Source organism: Crocuta crocuta, unplaced genomic scaffold (genome assembly GCF_008692635.1).
Source record: "Crocuta crocuta isolate KB4526 unplaced genomic scaffold, BGI_CrCroc_1.0 scaffold24, whole genome shotgun sequence".
Lineage (NCBI taxonomy): Eukaryota > Metazoa > Chordata > Mammalia > Carnivora > Hyaenidae > Crocuta > Crocuta crocuta.
Window position 1 is genome coordinate 12251434 of NW_027530974.1, and position 9310 is coordinate 12260743.

Sequence of the window (9310 nt, forward strand, 5' to 3'; positions counted from 1 at the left end):
GAGTGCTTTCAGCTTCGCAGACCATATGGTCATCACCATTCTAGTGGGACAGCAGCTGTAGGCAGTATGTAAGTGACGGCATGGCGGTGTTCCTATAAAACTTTATTTACCAGATTCGATCTGGCCTGCTAGCCATTATTTGCCAGCTCTTCTGACCTACATCAATTATTTCATTAGGGGTTGCAAAATAATATAATAATTCTGCCATTCTTTGTTTATTCATTGAAGTGCTTCCATAAAGAAGAATGTTGCCTCATCAATTATTGATTACTCTAAGGAGCTGTTTGTAAAGGAAAGGCAAGATAAATGCTCAAGTCTTCCCCTTTCTTTAGTATCTATTTTCAGAATAACGAGTCGATTTCTTAGCATCTCCCAAAGGTGATCAGTTCGTTCTTTTAAGTATCACCATGAAATTATGGATATTAAACATACTGGATATAGGGGCGCCTGGGTGGCTCAGTCAGTTGGGCGTCCGGCTTCGGCTCAGGTCATGATCTCATGGTTTGTAGGTTCGAGCCCCGCGTCGGGCTCTGTGCTGACAGCTCAGAGCCTGGAGCCTGTTTCGGATTCTGTGTCTCCCTCACTCTCTGACCCTCCCCTGCTCACGCTGTCTCTCTCTCTCTCTCAGAAAAAATAAATAAATAAACATACTGGGTATTTCAGGCTTCCTAGGCTGAGGCCCTGTTAGGTACACGGGAGAACCGGACAGCTGGTGTCAGTAAGGAGTCCCCTGCAGCTGTGTGGTACTTCTGAGGCACTGGCCGCTCCGTGGCACAATGTCTCAGTTGTAGTTTTCTTTTTTAAATTGATCTATAATTGGCAAATAATATATTAGTTTCAGGTGTACAGCATAGTGATTTGGCACTAAAATTTTTTTATTTTAGTGTTTTATTTATTTCTGAGAGAGAGAGAGAGAAAGTGTGAGCAGGGGAGGGTCAGAGAGAGAGAGGGAGACACAGAATCCGAAGCAGGCTCCAGGCTCTGAGCTGTCAGCACAGAGCCTGACACAGGGCTTGAACCCATGAACCGTGAGATCATGACCTGAGCCGAAGCTGGACGCTTAACCGACTGAGTCACCCAGGTGCCCCTGATTTGACATTTCTACATGTTGCTGAAATGGTCAGTGCAATGAGTCTTGTCATCATCTGTCACCTTACAAAGTTAACACAGTGTTATCGACTCAATTCCCCATGCTGCCCGTTGTTATACCCCTGTGACTGATCTACTTTATAAAGGAAAATTTGTACTTCTTAATCTCCTTCCCCCATTCCGCTTCCATCCTCAACCTTTCCCCCTCTGGCAGCCACCTCTCTGTGTATCTATGAGTCTGAGTTGTGTTTTCTTTGTTTTATTTTTTTCTAGATTCCAAAATATGTGAAGTCATGTAGTATTTGTCTTATTTCACTTAGCATAATTCCCTTAAGGTCCATCACGTTGTCACAAATGGTAACATTCACTCTTTTTTATGACTGGGTAGTATTCCATTGTATGTGTGCGCACACACACATGCACATCACATCTTCTTTATTCATTCATCCATGGATACATATGTAGGTTGTTTCCATATCTTGGCTATTCTAAGTGATGCTAAGGTGAACTTAGGGGTAGCATCTTTTCGAATTAGTGTTTTCATTTTTTTCAGATAGATGCTCAGGAGTGGAGTTGCTAGATCATAGGGTAGCTCGATTTTTAATTTTTCCCAGATCCTCCATACTGTTTTCCATAGTGGTGGCAGCAATTTACATTTATACCAACAGGACACAAAGATTCCATTTTCTCCACATCCTCAGCCCCACGTGGTATTTCTTGTCTTTTTCATCCTAGCCACTCTGGCAGGTGTGAGGGGGATATCTCATTGTGGTTTTGATTTGCATTTTCCTAATGATTGGTGATACATCTTTTCATGTGCCCGTTATCCATCTGTATATGTCTTCTTTGGAAAACTGTCTATTTAGATTTTCTGCCCATTTTTAATTGGATTTTATGGACTATGTTTTGTTTTTATTATTGGGTCGTATGAGTTTTTTAAAATATGTTTAGGATATTAACCCCTTATCAGATACATGATTTGCACATATCTTCTCCCATTCAGTAGGTTTCCTTCGCTGTGCAGAGATTTTTAGTTTGATATAATCCTATTTGTGTTTGCTTGCCTTTTTCTTGCCTTTGGAGTCAGATCTTCAAAAAAAAAATCATAGGATCAGTGTCAAGGAGCTTGCTGCCTCGATTTTCTTCTAGGGATTTTATGGTTTCAGGCTTTACGTTCAAGTCTTTAATCCTTTTTGAGTTGATTTTGTATATGGTATAACATCGTGGCCCAGTTTCATTCTTTTGCATGTAGCTGTCTGGCTTTCCTGACATCATTTATTAAAGAGATTGTCCTTTAAATATTGCATATTCTTGCCTCCTTTGTCATAACTTAATTGTCCATTTAAGCATGGGTTATTTATGGGCTCTCTCTTCTGTTCCAGTGATCATTTTTTATGCCAATGAACCACTTTTACTGCATCCCAACAGTTTCGGTGTGCCATACTTCTTTTTCATTTGTCTCTAGGTACTTTTTTTAAATCTCTCCTTTGATTTCTTCTATGCCCAGTGGTTGTTTCATAACATGTTGCTTAATTTCCACATATTTGTAGTTTTTCCAGCTTTTCAAGTTTTTGTCTTGTACTTGATTTCTAGGTTCATACCATTGTGATCAGAAAAGATGCTTGATCTGATTTCAGTCTTTTTGAATTGATTGAGATTTGTTATGTGTCCTAACATGTATAGCTATCCTGTAGAATATTCCATGTGCACTTGAGAAGAATGTGTCTTCTTCTGCTTTTGGATGAATCTTCTTTATATGTCTGTTAAGTCCATCTGGTCTAATGTGTCATTTAAAGCCATAGTTTTCTTTATTGATTTTCTGTCTGAATGATCCAACCTTTGACTCCTACTATTACTATATTACCTGTTAATATTTACTTTATATATTTCATATGTTTTGGTTCCTCTGTATTGGGCACATATCTATTTGTAAATATTATATCTTGCTGGATTGACCCTTTTATCATTAAGTAATGCCCTTCCTTGTCATTTATTACAGTCTTTGTTTTTTTGTTGTTTTTTTTTAATGTTTTATTTATTTCTTAGGGGAGAGAGAGAGACAGCGTGAGCAGGGGAGGGTCAGAGAGGGAGGGAGTCACAGACTGAAACAGGCTCAGGCTCTGAGCTGGCAGTCAGCACAGAGCCCGACGCGGGGCTCGCACCCGCGAACCGCGAGATCATGACCTAAGCGAAAGTCGGACACCTAACCGACTAAGCCACCCAGGAGCCCCTACAGTCTTTGTTTTAAAGTTTATTATGTCTGATATGAGTATAGCTATACCAGGTTTCTTTTTATTCCCATTTGCACAGTTTAATATATTTTTTTATGCCTTTACTTTTAGTTTCCATGTGTCTTTACTTCTGAAGCAAGTCTCTTGCAGGCAGAATATAGATGAATCTAGTTTTATTGTTCATTTAGCCACTCTGTTTTTTGATTGGAGTATTTAGTCCCTTTTCATTTAAAGTAACTATAGATAGGTATATATTTATTGCCAGTTGCCATTTCGTTAATTGTTTTCTGGCTGTTTTTGTAGTTCCTCTTTGTTCTTTTCTTCTCTTTCCTTGTGGTTTGATGACTTCCTTAAGTGTTAAATTTAGATTTCTTTCTCATTTTTCCTTCTGTGTATTTACTATTTTTTTGTTTTGTGGCTTACCATAAAGTTCACATGTAGCTTCCTATGTATATAATAGTCTGTTTGAGTTGACTGCAACTAAAATCGGTACATATACTCCAACTTTACACTTTACCCTCTTCACCACGTTTTATGCTTTTGATGTCATTTTGTACATCTTTTTATTTTATGTATCCCTTAACAATAAAAATTGTTGTAGTTTTAGCTAATTTTACTACTTTTGCCTTTTAACCTTTATAGTAGCATTATGATTGATCTACTACCTTTACTATATATTTACCTTTTCCAGTGAGATTTTTACCTTTCTATGTTTTCTTGTTAGTAATTAGTTTCCTTTCTTCTCAGCATGAAGTCCCTTTAAATATTTCTTGTAAGGCTGGCTTAGTAGTGACGAGCTCCTTTAGCTCTTGATTGTCTAGAAAACTCTTCAACTCTCCTTCAAATCTGAATGACAGCCTTGTTGGGCAGTGTATTCTTGCTTGATTTTTTTTTCCTGTCAACAAGTTAAATAAATTTTACCATCCTCTTCTGGCTTGCACAGTTCCTGTGGAGAAATCTGCTGGTAGCTTCATGGGACTTTCCCCTGTAACACATAACAATTTCTCTTTCTCTTGCTGCTTTTAAGATTCTCTCTTTATCTGTAACTTTTTGGATTTTATTTATGATGTGTCTCGTGGGGCTCTCTTTGGGCCTTATTTAGAATTCTTTGAGATTCCTGGATCTGGATGTCTGTTTCCTTCCCAGAGTTAGAGTAAGTCTCAGTCATTATTTCTTCAAATCAGTTTTCTGCCCCTTTCTCTTTTCTTTCTCTGGGACTGTTATATGTGAATGCTTTCCACTTGATGGTATTGCAGAGACCCTGTAAGTTACCTTCATTTTTAAAAATTCTTTTTTTTTTTTTTTTTTTTTGATGCTCTGTCTGGGTGAGTTCCATTGCTTCATCCTGCAGCTCATTTTCACTCAACTCGTATCATTATCCTCCAGCTGATCCATTTTTCTGCTCCATCCAGCCTGCTCTTGAACCCCTCTAGTGTGTTTTCCAGTTTAGGGAGTGTATTCCTCAGCTCTGTGACTTCAGTGTGATACTTTCACATGTTATTTGTTGAGGTTCTCATTGTGTTCATCCATTCGTCTCCCAAGTTCACTGAGCATCTTTATAAGCATCATTTTGGATTATCAGGTAGATTACTTATCTCTGTGTCATTAAGGTCTTTTCTGAGGTTTTGTCTTCTGTTTTAGTTTGGAACATATTTCTCTATTTGCTCATTTTGTTTGACTCTCTTGTGTTTGTTTCTATGGATTAGGCGAAACAGCTACCTTTCTCCGTGTTTTTTTGTTTTAATTTTTTTAATCTTTATTTATCCTTGAGAGCAAGAGAGTGGGGAGGAGGGACAGAGACAGAGGGAGACACAGAATCCGAAGCAGGCTCCAGGCTCTGAGTTATCAGCACGGAGCCCAGCACGGGGCTCTTACTCCCAAACTGTGAGGTCATGACCTGAGCCGAAGTCAGATGCTTACCCGACTGGGCCACCCAGGCGCCCCTACCTCTCTCAGTCTTGAAGCCGTTGCCTTCTGTAGGCGTGATCCTTCTCATTCAAGCCTGCCCCAGCTCCTGGTTGTCTCGCAAACCTTGGTGATTGTCTGAACTGCCTTGTGCTCAGGGATGTGGATGTGCCAGGACCTGTGGGTGATCCACGGGGACGAATCTTGTCTAGCACCTAGTTTCAGGCTGGGCAGAGGCCAGACCCTCAGGCAGCAGCTTTTAAAGCACACAAGTGTGTACCATCCTGTGAGGCTGTAACCATACCTGGAGCAGGGCCATCAGGTGCGCAAGGACAGCATCTCCCGCTTACATCCTCTGAGTTTGCTTCCTTAGCCTCTAGCTGTGTGGGAGGCCTGAAGCCTGTCCCTTAGGCTGAAGCTCCAGGCTACCTAAATAGGCCTCTTTTTTGCTTTTCCACAGGAAGATTGGGGTTGTCTTTCCTTCTCTTGTCTGTGTAGGAGCTCCCTGGAGGTGGTGGCCTTGCCAAGAGCTCTCTGTCCCTTTGTTACATTCCTGTGGAGCACACACCAGCCTTTTGGCCACCAGGGCAAGGTGCTCAGAGGGGTGTCTCCTGTGCGGACCGCACCTGCTGGCCGGCGTTAGGGAGGCACCTGGAGAGTGTTGGGTGGGGGGAGGCTTCAGAAAGGCAGTGGGAAGAGCTCTTGTCCGTGTGTGTCCGCAGCCTTCCGCGGCGCAGCAAGAGCCTTGTCAGTGAAAGCGAGGGTCTCGGTTGTGGCTGTTAGAAAATACAGCTGTGGGTCTCTCTCTGAAGCAGTAAAACCCATGATGCTGCAGCTTTTCAGTTCTATTAGGTAAGGAAAACGATGTTTTCTACATTCAAAAATTAGATCCTATCTTGCAAGTTTGACGTTTTTTATATACGTTAACATGCTTGTTGTTTTTGTTTTTTGTTTTTTATCATAACTAGGCCACTGTTGAGAAGCCAAACTGACATTTCAGAGTCCATAACGCAATGTTATTTAGTTAGCCTACAATGTGAAATTTGATTTAATCCCATTTGTTTTTTCATTAGTGCCAAGTGGGGAAGAAAACGGACATATTTGAAGAGCTCAAATTTCGGTACATACCAGGAGGCCCTCTCCTGATTTATCATTCCTATTTTCCTGAGATCAGTTGGCTACAGTAATGTTCTTCCTCACTTTTTTCCCCCTCCGTAACAGCTCTGCAAAGTCATCGTCTGTATTTTCTCTCTGTTATGGCCAAACTTTCACCCCAGACCCAAGCAGTCTGTCTTTTTTTCTTAGATGCTTCTGGTTATGTGTGGTCTTCTCTAAGTGTTCGTCTCATCGGCCTACGTGCTGTGAGATCTCTGTTCATCCTTTCTGTCCTTGAGTTTACAGACCACCTTTCTTTCTTATCTTCTTTATGATTCTTTTGCTCTCTTTTTTCCTAGCCCATTAACAGTGCTTCCAGATCTTGTTTATATATCCTTAGCATTTCTCATTCTCTCTTTCTCCTTATGTTACTTTAAATTCCTCGGCAAGCTCATGGTTTGCCCTTCTTACTTTCATGATTTCAGTTACTCCCCATAGACGGATGACTTTCCGAGAACTGTGTCGCATTCTGAGCTCTGATGTTTCTATTTCTGTATTTGTTGTGGAGTATAAGATGTTTCAACTTTGACTTTTTTCCTAACAAATAAAAACAAATTCCAAGAGAAAGAGTACATTGTGTTCTTGAGGTACCTTTTAAATGTATTCCTGTCACTCATGGGTCCCCGGCTGCTGGCTGATCAGTGAAAAGAATTTGAAGATGGGTTTAAAGCCTTCTGAAAGTTGTCTCCCAGGAGCTGTTTTATTTTGTTTCATTTTATTTTACCTGTGAGTAATCATCTGCTTTATAAAAAGATACAACAAAATTTAAGTGCTACAAAACATTCATTTCAAAACACATCAAAAAGTGAGTGTATTTTCTTTTTTTTAATTTTTGAGAGAGAAAAAGAGAGAGAGAGAGAGACAGAAAGAGCCATGGACATGAGGCAGAGAAAGAGGGAGACACAGAATCTGGAGCAGGCTCCAGGCTCTGAGCTGTCAGCACAGAGCCCAACGTGTGGGGCTCAAACTCAGGAGCCATGAGATCATGATCTGAGCCGAAGTCAGATGCTTAACCAGTGGAGCCACCCAGGCACCCCCAAAATTGAGTATGACCATACTCAGCTCATAACAGAGTGAATGAGTGAGTGGAATAATAATTTGTGTTCTGGCATACTGCCATGGAAACTGGCAACAGAAAAAGTCGGTAAAGGCAGGCAGAGGGACTCTCTTTGTTAAGAGTCAGAACCAAGGGCCTCCGTAATCATCTGGCATCCGCTCACTGTTGTACTCGTAGTTAGCAGTGTACATAACGGGAACTCCAGGATGTTTCCGTTCTTCACTTGAGGTCCTGTTCAGCTGTGCCGCGGTATCGCACTTGTGCTGAGTTACTGTCTATAGTAAGTGGTCATCCACATAGGTTCCTTATTGTGTGTGTGGTCGTCTTCCAACCTTGGGTCCTTGGCCACTCAGTACTTGTGCCCCAATCTCTCGGGTTCGCCGTTATACAGTCAGTTGTACAAGGGGTACACTTAGCATACAGACAGCCATCATCAGCTCTCCTAAGCCGAGCTTGGCTCTAATGGAAAAGTTGATAAAGTTGGTATCAACCAGGATGTGGTAAGGTGGGCCCAGCTGTGTGTTATATCAGAAGAATAAGCAGGAAGGATATTGGGGGACTTCTCTTTCCTTGAGCACCCTGGGATTGTTCTTTTCTTTCTTTTTGGTGTTAATCTGCCCTTGCCTTCAAGACTCTGGTCTCTGAGACTAAGTCTTCACTTGACGGCCACATATTTCTTGCTTTCTTTTGCTTCCCCATTTCACTCTGACCTATTGATGTTAATAGCTATTTATTTAAAAAGCTTTTAAATGTTTGTTTATTTTTGTGAGAGAGCGAGCGCAAGCAGGGAACCGGCAGTGTGGGTGGGGGTACAGAATCGGAAGCAGGCTCCAGGCTCTGAGCTGTCTGCACAGAGCCCGATGTGGGGCTCGAACCCATGAACCAGGACATCATGACCTGAGCTGAAGTCAAGACACTTAACCAATTGAGCCACCCCGGTGCCCCACTAGCACTTATTTTAATTTTCCACTACACCCTGTGTCTGCAGTGGCCCGGTCTCGGCTGGCTGTCCTTTGATTTAGACTACGCTATGACATTGCTCCTCCATTGAATAGGTCTTGTCCCACAACACATTTCCCTCCTTTCCATGAAGATTTTTTTTTCTTTTTTAAGAGGAAGTTGCATCTTTTTAAAAAATGTTTATTTATTTATTTTGGAGAGAGAGAGAGGCAGGGAGAGAGAGAATCCCAAGCAGAGCCCATGCTGTCAACATAGAGCCCAATGCGGGACTCGATCTCACGAACCACGAGACCATGACCTGAGCCGAAATCAAGAGTCGGATGCTTACCCTCCTGAGTGCCCCTCCAGGAAGAAATTAATTTTCTAGACTAATTCTGACCATCTTCAAGGATACTAGCATCTGAGCTCTACTTTTCCTCTCAACCATAAAATTGGGAGAAATTTTATTTCATGACTTAAAAGCTTCCCTAAGCCAATTATTTTCTGGGCTGATAAGAAAGACAGCAGTGCTCTCCGGGGTTTGCCTTTTGAGGATCTGAGTGTTTAATATGTCTGTCACACAACACAATCGCTTAACCTTAGTATGTAATAAATATAAAACTATCTTTCTTAGCAGTGTGCTTCTTTTCCTGTACAACTATCATTTCCATCTCCTTAAAAAAAAAAAAAAGTTGCAGCTTTTCACTTTATCCTGATCTTCACAGTGGAGTATATGTCAGTCAATAATGCCACAACATGTACTGTATTGCACTGACATATTCATTAAGATTGAGTCTGAAAAGCCTACTGAGAAAAGCCATTCAGGGCAAATAAATGCAATAAAATCGACTTTTATTTTGGTGTCCCCTTTCCAATCTTGGATTAGGACACAGAGTAAATGTGGTAGGATTTAGAAAGTGATTTTTTTCCTTTA

At 41.2% G+C, this 9310-nt stretch overlaps 1 pseudogene; it reads right to left on the reverse strand.

Moving 5' to 3' along the window:
• Window positions 1–7559: 7559 nt before the first annotated feature.
• LOC144236350 (rRNA-processing protein FCF1 homolog pseudogene) lies at window positions 7560–8137 on the reverse strand (annotated as a pseudogene).
• Window positions 8138–9310: the final 1173 nt, after the last annotated feature.